Below are 12,248 nucleotides of genomic sequence, written 5' to 3' on the forward strand. Positions count from 1 at the left end.
ATGAATTTGGATAGAGGAGATTTCACTTATTCGCAGCAAAATCTTTTAATGATCATAGAGTATTTACTCAGAGGATGATGTCTTCACACCTAAACCTTGCTTTACTTGCAGTGGTACTCACATTCTTCCCTGCTTATAAAGTTGTTTAAATTATGGGCACAGCCTCTGTAGGTAAATTTCTCACAATCCCCAGAATTTATATTGTAAAACCATCTGGGATCTGCATCTTGACAATTCCCAGTTACCAGAGGAAGTGAACATCTTACTGGCCTTTCTCTGGGGCGTGAACCTATAAAGAGACAGGGCGGTAGAGAGAGGAGAACAATTACCTTTCTTGTAGAACGCATATGCCAGGGCCCCTGAGAACATCCATGTATCTTTCCATAGTAGCAGAGCTCATCTGCCCCCTCCTAACCTATGTGTCCCTCCCAACCACAGTTCACCTGCCAGCTGCCATTCCAGATGAGGTGCAGAGTGGGTCCTCTGGGGATCGTCGACAGACACCTGAGTCATGGCAGCCCAAGGTCTTAGACTCTTCCAGGGGCTGAGGTCCTGCTGCCTCTAATTCTCTCAGACCTGACCCTCTGCCCATCCATGTCATTAAAACTAAAGACCATCCAGTTTCCTCTCATTTGCAATGAGAAAAACAATTTCTTCTTTATCAACTGGTGTGTGCACCTGTTTATGGACTGTTTGTTTTCAGCGGGAAGGACACTATGTTTTGTACTTTTGAAGAATCCATTTCCCTGTCTCTATTCTTCAATAATATTCTTCTTTCTTTTCACAATCTTTCTGTTTCCTATTCTATTTTTGGTCCGTTTTGTTCTTTTATATTCAGGAGGGTTTCCTCTAGGGTCCTTCTCTAATATATTGATGCAGGCTTGCTGGTTAATAAATTTATGTTTTGTTGACTTACACTTTATTTACTAACAGAAAAATGCCAGGCTACATAATTACTTCTGCCACCACTGTATAACATGCTTTTATATCTAATATACTTTCAATATATATATTTTTAGCAGTTCAGGATTTATATTTTTCGTCTAACTTTTTTGCAATAAGATATTTTTAATACTATGGCACCATGATTTACATAGTTATTTATAGTGAGTTTTATTCCTAAAATTCTAGAATAATCTCACCACCAATGTCCCCCAACCATGTCCCCAGTTTCCTTCCCACCCTCAGCCTGCCTCCATGACAGCCACATATTAAGTTTGGTCATTGTCATTTGGCTCTCATACTTACAGTTTGACTTAGTGGTTTAGGTATATACACACACCATACCTCTGCACCACTGATGTGCTCAAGGTTCCTGACCCTATTACCTCCAACCAACTCACTTTTTTTTTTTTGACAAAGGATCCACCATTATTATTTGGAATTTTCTCGAACAATCAGACCTGCCGAAAAGGCATCATTAGATAATTTGTTTTCTATTGCTGATATGAAGTGTATTTTGGATTTGTGATATTTTAGTAATAAATCTAGAGGAGTTTCTGCCAAAAGCCATTGGATTCCAAGATTTGTTTGTGTCCCTCTGTGATCAAGGTCATTCAGGAGCCGGGAGCCATTCATGGGCGGCAACAAGGGGCCTTGTTGGGGCGAAGAGGGGCAAGTTCCACCCGTGAGCCCCCGTGTGTCACGTCACTGCAGTCTCATATCTGGCTGTCCAATAGGCTCAGGAAAGGTGGCAGCCACCTCGCCACTGGGCAGAATAGTTGGAGTCTTCACTATAGTTTTATTTCAAGAAGAGATACTGTAAAGTGAGGAAACTAATTTTTTTGAGGGGGAAGTCAGTCTCGGCAGTGCTCAAGGGGTTATTCCTGGTTCTGTGCTCAAGAATTGCTCTTGATGGGCTCATAGGACCATACGGGTGCCAGAAATGAAACTCTGATCTGCTGCATGCCAGGCTAATGCCATACCTACTGTACTGTCACACCAGTTCCCACTCAGAAAACTATTATGAGCTAAGTTACATTGAGAGACTCACACATCAGCTGTTAAACACACTGCGGTAAAACATTGATCTGATTTTATAAAAGGAAAAATTGTAGGGTTAAGTACACAGAGGCTTAAGTGATACTCTCAGGGCATGGAGCATGTGAAAAGGGATGTGAGATTTGCTAATGGATAGACATGGAGCAAATCATGCTGCGTGAAATTAGAAGGAGAGAGAAAACATAGAATGATTGCACTTGTTTGTGGAATATAAAAAACATAACGAGACTAATACCCAAGAAGAGTAGAAACAGGAGCCCAGATGATTGGTCCATGAATGGAGGCCTGCTCCAAGTGCTGGGGGAGAAACAGTCAGGCTAGAGAAGGGACCACTATGAGAAATATAACTGGAAATGATCACTCTGAATAAGAACTGTGTGCTGAAAGTAGGTAAAGGAACAAACACAGTAACCTCTCAGTATCTGTGTTGCATAGCCCAAAAGCAAAGTCAGAAAAGGAAGTAGAGAGAGCTGGGGGGAGAGAAAGAGAGAGGGACAGCGAAGGAGAGAGAGAGGGTAAGAACAAAAGTACCTGCCAAAAAGACAGGCTGTGGGGTGGGGGTGGCAGCAGGGAAACTTGGGCTATTGGTGATGGGAACTGTGCATTGGTGGAGGGATGGGTATTGGAACCTATATTGCTGAAATATGGCCCTGAACAGCTTTGTAGCTCTGTATCTCTGAATTCAACTAAAAAAAACAGGAATGCAAGAACCTGAACTATAGTGTCTGACTCCTCCTATGTGCCTGTTCTATTGTTCACTTAGTTTTTCTGTCACCGAGGTTTGGAAAAATTGAATGGGCCTTCCCAAACTCTGAAGCCTGAAGTTACAAACTAGCCAAATTACATTTCAGGCACACAATGCTCAAGCACCCATTCCTTTACCAGTGCACATTTTCCACCACCTTGTTCCCAGTGTCTTCTTACCAGCCCCCACACCTCTCCCTCTTACTTCCTGCCTCTGTGGCAGGTACAACTTTCTTGCTCTCTCTCTAATTTTGGTCATTATGATTTGCATTACAGGTACTAAGAGGCCTTCTTGGTCTACTTTCAGTACATATCAGTGCTCAATTCTTATCCAAAGCGATCATTTCCAACTATTATTGTCATAGTGGTTCCATGGGCAGTTTCTAAGCTTGAGGAAAATCATCCTGGAAGTGGCCTTACCTTACAAGTAAGTGTGACTTGGCTACACTAAGCCTCTCACTTTCCCATCACAGCTCTTCTGTTCTCCTTTCCCTCTTCTGTCCTTATTCCCCTTCAGCATTGGAGTCTACTTCTCCTCCTCACAATCTCACTTCCTTTTCCCCTTTCAGAGCATTTAGCATCAAGTATTTTCTATCTATCTCCCAGGTGCATTGATCTAATAAAATTGGGTCTGTCATTTTGTTTTCCTTTGGGTTTTATTGGGAGGCTAAGCAGGGAGTCACACCCATGGTATTCAAGAATTACTCCTGGTTCTGAGCTCAGGGACCACTCCAGCCAACTCACAGGTCCTCTGGGTTCCCAGGGATCACTCCCTGCTCTACTGCATACAAGGAAAATGCCCTACCCGCTGTACTATTGCTATGGCCCAGGTCCTAGCATTTTGCTCATTGACCGAAGCTCATCTGTATATTTATTTCCTGGCATATTATTGAGCCGAACATGTATTTGCAAATAGAATTGACGCGACTTCCTATGAAATAAGAAATGGACTTTGTTTGTGCTTCTGTTTCCCCTCCTATTCCCTTTGAGTTCCCATATTCCATACTCACCCACTGATGCTTCTACTCTGAGTCCTAGGAGAGTGACTAGAAGCAAAATGTGGAGAAAGATCTTAAACTTCATGGTGGTGATCTGTAAATGATGCAGTATCGAGTTGGTATTTTATGAAGAATGTAAACCAAGTAGGAGGGGCCCTTCTGAATATGCAATTTATCTGCTATATTTCTTATCATTTGGGAGAGCTGTTATCCCAGCTAAGCAGAGCGTTCTGCCAAATTTCAATTCTGAACTTTTCTCCTGGGAGTAGGTAATAAGTTTTTAGCCAAGTTCCTTTCCTATACTTTAGAATCAAAGCCCCTTGATTATAATAACACAAGAGTTCTCAATTCTTTGGTGAGTCTCTCTGTCTCTCTCTTTCTCTCTATGGCTCCAGGGTTTCAATCTATGTTATTTTCCTTGAATCTATGCATGACTCCCATAAGGCCTAGAATGTCCATTTTGTAGATGAGAAAGGGTCAAACTACAAATACTATTGTCACATGGAGGACAAAGTTTGGATTCATGACTTTAGAACAGGAATCATTTCTAATATCTGGGAACCTGCATTGTTTCCAGAGGAGCAGGACAGGGACAGAAGGAAATGAAGGGGACCAAAGAGAACTAGAAGTAATGGGTCAGTAGACTTCAGAGCTTTAGTTATGCCAGCAATAGAAGTGAGGGGTCTAGTTATATATCCAAAATACAGACTTCACAGAACTGAAAACATGGGTCTAAGTGGCAGTCATGGGAACTTTGTCATGTGCCTGTCAAGTTGACAGGTAGGGGTCTAATGTAGGGAGGGTGAGGAGAACACCTGAGGACTCTGGGGAAGGGACATTGGCACTGGTGAAGGGATTGATATTGAAGTGTATTATGCCTAAATTAAGCTCCCTGTAACTTTGTTTATCATGCCTTTTTAACAAAAATTTTTAAAAATTAAAAAATATCTGGGAGTCTGAAATTTTTTCAACAGACTTGGGAAATTGATATTGCGTGGAGTTCAGATTGATATTGTTCCTGGTTATTGTGTCCCAGTAAATTTCTCGTTTGAATGGCTGAGATCAGGATGTGGAACATCTTGTACTGTCTTGTTTCCAGAGCACTAATCGTCCCTACATTCCACCGTGTTATGCACAGGGCACACATCATCTCTTATGATCTTTGCAACAACTCCATGCCTCAGTTTTCTTATTTTGAATCTAGAGAAGGAATGCAGGATTCAAGGAAGTTATGTAACAATTATTATGTGATAGCACTACCTTCTCATTCTCTCAAGATCTTTGTCAGTGATGCCTTATCTGCCACAACTTTCCCTATCCTGGGCCTGCACTGGTGCTCTATGGATTCAATCACTGTCCACTTAGAGATTTTATTTCCTCTGGATGGAAATCTACTTGGGAGTAGATGAAGGAAGGACTTAAAAAGTTCTTTTGGAGGCACTGTGACTTAGAAAACTATTCATATTAGACTTTCAGGCATACTGCCTTCCAATCCCACCACCAGTGTCAGCTTCTTTTTACCAAAGTCTCCTGGTTCCTTTCCACCTCCTCCCTCCGATCTGCCTCCCTGACAGGCATATCGTTAAGTTCTTTTTTTAAAATACATTATGTTTTATAACACGGGTATAGGTAATTTTCGTATGTAGCATAATACAGCCCCATTTGCCTCTTCAGAATGCCATGTTCTGAGCAATAGCACAGCGGGTAGGGCGTTTGCCTTGCACGCGGCCAACCCGGGTTCGATTCCCAGCATCCCATATGGTCCCCTGAGCACTGCCAGGGGTGATTCCTGAGTGCAGAGCCGGTAGTGGCCTCTGTGCATTGCCAGGTGTGACCCAAAAAGAAAAAAAAAAACAAAACAAACAGAATGCCATGTTCCTTTCACAATCATCGCAGTGTTCCCCCCACTTCCTCGCCCTGAGTAGCATTCCTATTGAATATTCTTTCAAGGTATCTATTGCTTTGGGACATCGGTTATTCCCCTGCATTGTTTCTTTATATCCCACATAAGAGCAGGATCATTCTGTGTCTCACCCTCTCTTTCTGGCTAACTTAATCCAAGATGATACTCTCCAGATTTCTCCATGGAGTGGCAAATTGTTTGATTTTATAATTTCTAAAGGTGATTAATATTCCACCGTTCGTGGGCGGCCACTCAGGGTCTCGTTGGCGTGGGAGAGGAAAGGGCCCGCTCCAACCCCTTCCTGTGAAGCCTCGGGTGTCCCGTAACTGTGGGCCCACACCTGACTGACAGTTGACCTCTACAAGATGGTGGCCACCGAGTAGCCAGGGGGAAGGATGGCACCTTTTCCCACGCATTTCTCCCAAAGGCTGCCGGGTTCCGAAATTCGTTTCTGAGTCTCTGGGATCATGGCTGTTATAAGCATCTTGATCAGAAGGCAGATGGGCCTCAGTGTTGTTTTGATTTGCATCTCTCTGATGATTAGTGATGAAGTGTAAAAAACTAAGGCTCGCAGAGGGGTGGTGGTCAAGGAAAGGCGAAGGAAGAACGAGGACCCAGCTGTTCGCTTTAAATTTGTTACTTTTTATTCAATCTTTAAACTTCCATTCGCTGCACTCCCAGCTCCAGCCTCTCTCTGAATCTACTCCACTGCTTTCTCTAGTCTTTCCCCCCCCCCTCTCTCTCTTTATGTCACCAAAGACACCAAAAGATCTTACAGGAAGAACATTGAGGCAACATTATTCTCTTGTTTCTGCAGGCCAGTAATCTAGGCCTCCGGAAAGGAAGATACAAAACCAAAACCTAAGCCTTCCTTGGGCTGAAAGCACTCGGATTTACATACCAAAGACTGGGCTGAGCTGCCACATGAAATCTACATTGTCAATTACAAAGGAGGCAGCACCTGAAATCTACATCCCAAAGACTAGGCTGGGCCAGAGCCTGGAATCTACAATGTAGCAGAATACCTATTCTCTAGGACAGATACTCTTTCAGCAGGACCCATCAATGATGAAATCCCATGGTTGTGTTTCTCCTCTCCTTGTCCAACAAACATATAAGCATTCATAATATTAATCGTTTTGTATGGGCATAGCAAGAGATGCATTAAACTTTTAGAATTGCTCTCCTGGGGTCATCTCAATCTCAGACTACAGTGCTCAGGCCAGATTAGTCTTTCCTATCCCTAGCAGGGTCCTAGTCTCGTCATTACTTTAAGATCATGACAGCACTTGTCCATGATCAGACTCTAAACTTATAGTTAAGAATTCGGCACTTTGGCCAGGCCCATCTCGATGCCAGGGTAGCACATAACTTACCGCTTGCCCTGGGTCCGTCTCGTCCCCCCTTGGGACCCTGCCTTTTAGAGGGCTAGGAACTGAGGGCAACCAAGGCTACAGTCAAGAAAGCAGATGCCCGGGAATTAATAATATTCAAAGCCAATTAAATCCCAATTGCAAAGGCATATTAATAAATGTCTTTCTTTGTCCATACAAAAAGGACTTGCTCTGAATAAGCTATGCAAAGGACTCAAGGAGAAGAGAAAGAAATTATTTACAAGTCAACAGAACACTAAGAAAGAAGCTACAAATAAACACAGAGGAATGAGAGCACTGTGACAGGAGTAACCCAATAAACCTAAACTACCTGAAGCTATGTAATCCTACAATGAAGGTCATTTTTTCATGTGAATTTTGGCCATTTGAATCTCTATTTTGAGGATGTTTCTGTTCATTTCTTCTCCCCATTTTTTTAGTGGAGTTTGAATTGTTTTTTTTTTCCTCATAAAGTTCTACCAGTGTCTTGCATATCCTGGATATTAAGCCCCTATCTGAAATATATTGGTTGAATATATTCTCCCATTCCTGGGCTCTTTCTGTACTTGAGTCATGGTTTCTAGGGATGTGCAGAAGCTTCTTAGTTTAATGTAGTCCCATTTGTTTCTATTGGTTTCCACTTGCTTGGTCAGTGGTGTTTCATCCTTGAAGTTGCCTTTAGCTGCAATATCATGGAGGGTTCTGCCTACATTTTCCTCTGTGTACCTTATGGATTCAGTTCTATATTGAGGTCTTTAACCCATTTTGATCTATGTTTTGTGCTCGGCATTAGACAGAGTTGTGAGTTCATTCTTGTGCATGTAGCTCTCCTGTTTTCTCTGCACTACTTGCTGAAGAGGATTTCCTTACTCCACTTCACGTTTCTTGCTACTTTATCAAAGATTAAGTGATCATATACTTGAAAGACTGTGTCAGAATATTCACTTCTGTTCCTTTGGTCTGTCGGTCTGTTTCTAGTTCAATACCATGCTGTTTTAATTACTACAGCTTTGTAGTACAGTTTGAGATTGGGGCATTTGATGACACCCATCTTCTTTTCCCCAAGGATTGCTTTGGCTATTCGTGGGGGTTTACTCCATGTGAGTTTCAGGATTGTTTTTTCTATTTCTTTAGACAATATCATGGGTATCCTTATAGAGACTGTATTAAATCTGTACAATGATTTGGGGATTATTACCTTTTTGACAATGTTAATCCTCCTGATCCATGAGCAAGGGATGAGTCTCCATTTCCTTGCTTCCTTTTTAATTTCTTGAAGACGTGTTTTTTAGTTTTCTTTGTATAGGTCCTTTACCTTTGTAGTTAAGATGATTCCAAGGTTCTTGATTTTCTGAGGCACTATTGTGAAAGGGATTTTTAACAAATATATATTTCTTCTTTTTCATTTTTTGTGTGTCAAGGCTATAGACTTTTGAGTATTGATTTTGTAACCTGCCAATTTGATTTAGGAACCCACTGTTTCTAGGAGCCTTTCTGTAGAGTCTTTAGGGTTCTCTAAGTATAGTATCATGTCATCTGAGATTAAGGATAGCTTGACTTCTTCCCTTCCTATCTGGATGCCTTTGATATCCTTTGCTTGCCTAAGTCCTATGCCAAGTACTTCCAGACCTGTATTGAATAGAAGTGGTGACAGTGGGCAACCTTGTCTTATTTTGATCATGTTAATTCTCCCTATCCATGATCAGGGGATGTGTCTCCATTGCCTAGTGTCCTCTTTTATTTCTTGAAGTCGTATTTTGTAATTTTCCTTGTATAGGTCCTTCATCTCTTTGATTAAGTTGATTCCAAGGTACTTGACTTTCTGAGATACTATTGTGAACGGGATTGTTTTTTTAATGTCTTTTTCTTCTCTTTCATTATTTGCATAGAAGAAAGCCATGGACTTTTGGGTGTTGATTTTGTAGCCTACCACTTTACTATATCGACCTCTTGTTTCTAGGAGCTTTTCTGTAGAGTCTTTAGGGTTTTCCTAGTATAGTATCATATCATCTGATAATGGTGAAAACGTGACCTCTTCCTTTCATATCTGTATGCCCTTGATATCTTTTCCTTGTCTAACTGCTATGGCCAGGACTTCCAGTACTTAATTAAATAGGAGTTGCGAAAGCGGGCAACCTTGCCTTGTGTCCGATCTTAGAGGGAAGGCTTTTAGTTTTTTGCCAATGAGAATGATACTTGCCATGGGCTTTTGGTAGATGGCTTTAACTATATTGAGGAAAGTTCCTTCGATGCTCATTCTGCTGAGAGTTCTCATCATAAACGGGTGTTGAATCTTGTCAAATGCTTTCTCTGCATCTATTGATACGAGCATATGGTTTTTGTGATTTTTTTATTGATATGATGAATTATGTTGATTGACTTGAGAATGTTGAACCATCCTTTCATCCCCGGGATGAATCGACTTCGTCATGGTGTATGATCTTATTGATGAGTCATTAGATTCTATTTGCTACTATTTTGTTAAGGATCTTTGCATCTGTGTTCATCAGGCATATAGGTCTATAATTCTCTTTCTTTGTGGTATCTTTGCCGGCTTTTGGTAGCAGGGTGATATTTGCATCATAAAAACTGTTTGGAAGTGTTTTGGGTACTTCAATTTCCTGCAAAAGCTTAAAGAGGATTGGAAGTAAGTTCTCTCTTCCAAACCTTTAAGGTTTGGAAGAATTCACTATTGTATCCATCTGAGCCAGGGTTTTTGTGCTTGGGGAGACTTTTTATTACCTTTTCAATTTCCTTGATGGTGTTAGGTTTGTTCAGGTATTCCAAGTCTTCTTGGTTCAGCCTTGGGAGGCTATAGGAATCAGGAATTTATCCATTTCCTTGAGGTTTTCATGTTTCATGGCATAAAGATTCTCAAAGTAATCTCAGAGGATCCTTTGAATTTCTGTAATTTCTGTTGTAATGTCCCATTTTTCATTTTGATTTGGTTTAGTAGGGTTTTCTCTCTCCCTTTTTTTTTTAGTGTAGCGAGAGGTTTATCGATCTTGTTTATTTTCTCAAAGAACCAGCTCTTTGAGAGAGGTTTCATTGATCTTTTGGATTTTTTTTGTCTCCATCTCGTTAATTTCTGTTCTGAGTTTTATTATTTCCTTCCTCCTACTCGGATTTGGCTCCGTTTGTTGGTCATTCTCCAAGCTCTTAAGCTGTGAGGTTATGTTACTTATGTGGGCTCGTTCCTCCTTCCTGAAGAATGCTTGCAGAGCTATAAACTTTCCTCTTAACACAGCTTTTGCTGTGTCCCATAAGTTTTGGTAACTCGTGTCCTCATTTTCATTCATTTCCAGGAATCTTTTGATTTCCTCTTTGAATTCCTTTCTAAGCCATGTGTTTTCCAATAGTGAGCTGTTTAATTTCCAGGTGTTTGATTTCTTTTTCTGTTTGTGTGTGTGATTTATTTCTAATTTCAGCACATCATGGCCTGAAAAGATCCTTGATACAATCTCTATCTTCTTAATTTTATGGAGGTATGTTTTGTGGCTCAGCATGTGGTCTATCTTGGAGAATGTTCCGTGCACATTTGAGAAGTATGTATATTCAGCTTTTTGAGGATAAAGTGTCCTGTATATATCTACTAAGTCCCTTTCTTCCATTTCTTCCCTCAGATGCAGTATGTCCTTGCTAAGCTTGAGTCTGGTTGATCTATCAAGAGGTGATAAGGCGGTGTTGAAGTCTCCCACTCGTATTGTGTTGCTCTTGATGTCTTTCTTCTTGTTTCCGAGTAGTTTTAAGTACTTTGCTGGTCCCTCATTAGGTGCATATATATTTAGTATCATTAGTTCTTCCGGTTGTACAGATCCCTTTATCAATAAGAAATGACCTTCACTGTCTCTTGTGACCTTCTTCAGTTTGAAATCAATGTGGTCTGATACTAGGATGGCTACCCCAGCTTTTTTATGGGAGTTGTTTGCCTGTAGGATTGTTTTCCAGCCTTTGACTTTGAGCCTGTGTTTGCTCTGACTGTTGAGATGTGTTTCTTGCAGGCAGCAGAATGTTGGGTTCAATTTTCTAATCCATCCTGCCACACTGTGTCTTTTAATTAGGGCATTTAACCCATTGATGTTAAGAGAGATTATTGCTATGGAGTTTTGTCCCATTTTTCTACTGAAATTTGGTGGATTGGAGGGTCCTGTTTTGTCTGAAAGTAACCGGTTCGGGTGTTCTTGTAACCATAAAAAATATGGAATGCTTTACAAATTTGCGTGTCATCTTTGTGCAGGGGCCATGCTAATCTCTGTATCATTCCAATTTTAGTATATGTGCTGCTGAAGCAAGCACTATTCTCCAAGATCTTCAGCTGTGAGGCTAAGTTATTTATGTGGGTTCACTCTTTCTTCCTGAGGAATGCTTGTAGAACTATGAACTTTCCTCCTGACACTGCTTTCTCTGTGTTTCATATATTTTGGTAACTTGTGTTTTCATTCTCGTTTGTTTCCAGGAATCTTTTGATGTCCTCTTTGATTTGCTTTCTAAGCCACTCATTATTCATTAGTGAGCTGTTTAAATTCCAGGTGTTTGGTTTGAATTTCTGTTTCTGGATGTGATTCACTTTGCTTTTCCGTGCATCATGGTTTGAAAAGATCTTTAATACACTTTCTATCTTCTTAATGTTTTGGAGGTATGTTTGGTGGCCCAGTGTGTGGTATATCTTGGAGAATGTACCATATGCACTTGAGAAGAATGTGTATTCATTTTGGGGGGATGGAATGTCCTACATATATGTACTAGGCCCCCTTTCTTCCATTTCTTCGCTCAGATAAAGTATTTCCTTACTGTGCTTGAGTCTTGTTGACATCAAAAGGTGATAAGGTGATGTTGCAATCTCCAGCTACAATTGTGTTGTTCTCCTGTCTTTCTTCAAGTCTCTGAGAAGTTGTTTTAAGTATTCTGTTGGCTCCTCCTTAGGTGCTTATCCATTTAGGAATGTATGTTCTTCCTGCTGTACAGATCCCTTGATCTTTAGGAAATGACCCTCACTGTCTCTTGTAACCTTCTTCAGTCTTCAGTCTACTTGGTCTGATATTAGTATGGCCACTCCCACTTTTTGGAGGGAGTTATTTGCTTGTAGGATTGCTTTTCATTCATTTTAAATCTGTTTGTTTTGCTTGTTCAGATGTGTTTTTTACAGGCAACAGAATGTTGGGTTCAGTTTTTGGATCCATCCTTTTACTCGATGTCTCTTAGGTGCATCTAGGCGGTTGATATTGAGAG

General features: G+C 40.9%; 1 non-coding gene across 1 annotated transcript; it reads right to left on the minus strand.

Annotated features, from left to right (window-relative positions):
• Positions 1-11,211: 11,211 nt before the first annotated feature.
• On the minus strand, positions 11,212-11,315 carry LOC129405250 (U6 spliceosomal RNA). The gene has a single exon (XR_008630432.1). It is a non-coding gene; the product is annotated as a U6 spliceosomal RNA (small nuclear RNA).
• Positions 11,316-12,248: the final 933 nt, after the last annotated feature.

Source organism: Sorex araneus, chromosome 5, assembly GCF_027595985.1.
Source record: "Sorex araneus isolate mSorAra2 chromosome 5, mSorAra2.pri, whole genome shotgun sequence".
NCBI lineage: Eukaryota > Metazoa > Chordata > Mammalia > Eulipotyphla > Soricidae > Sorex > Sorex araneus.